General features: G+C 46.1%; 1 protein-coding gene across 3 annotated transcripts in view; it reads left to right on the forward strand.

The window, feature by feature from the left end:
* Positions 1-614, forward strand: part of FAM13A (family with sequence similarity 13 member A) — a 261,003-nt gene that overhangs the window by 138,306 nt on the left and 122,083 nt on the right. The window lies entirely within an intron of this gene.

Genomic DNA, 614 nt, shown 5'->3' on the forward strand with positions numbered 1-614 from the left:
AGCAGCAGTGGTTCCTGCCCGCCCACCTACCTGGTGCACCATGCCACTCTGCCTCCCTGCCAGACTGTGCCCCATGCCCCTGCCTGCCTGCCCCTGCCTTTGCCTGCAGCAGCATGGTGACTGGGGAGGTGGCAGAGAGGTGCCAAAATGTAAGTTTGTCCAGGGTATCATTTCCCCATAAGTCAGCTCTTCATTTTACATTAGAAAAATATTACATGGTGCCCCCTATCCTCCCTCTTGATGGGAATCCAGGTGATGGTAGGAAATGTTTCCTTTGGACCTGTTGAAACATGAACTCTCTCTCCAACACTATGTTACCAATTTCAGCTTCACTTTCCTAGCTGTGGTACTTAGTGGCATGACTGGGGCAGTTTCCCCAGGCACTAACTGGGGGGTGGGACAATGACATGCTGAGTCCTTAAACTATGTCCATCTTAAGAGGCCCCATATGATAAAAATAATCCACAAAATCCACGAAAATGGATTTTCTTGAAATTTTAAGATGACTTATTGTCAGGCCTGAACAAATTTATAAACTCAGTATGAATAATAACTGTGGAGCCATATATATGTATATTTTTGTCATATTAAAGTGAAAATATCCGGGGGGGGGG

Source organism: Gavialis gangeticus, unplaced genomic scaffold (genome assembly GCF_001723915.1).
Source record: "Gavialis gangeticus isolate Ggan-Ray unplaced genomic scaffold, GavGan_comp1, whole genome shotgun sequence".
NCBI lineage: Eukaryota > Metazoa > Chordata > Crocodylia > Gavialidae > Gavialis > Gavialis gangeticus.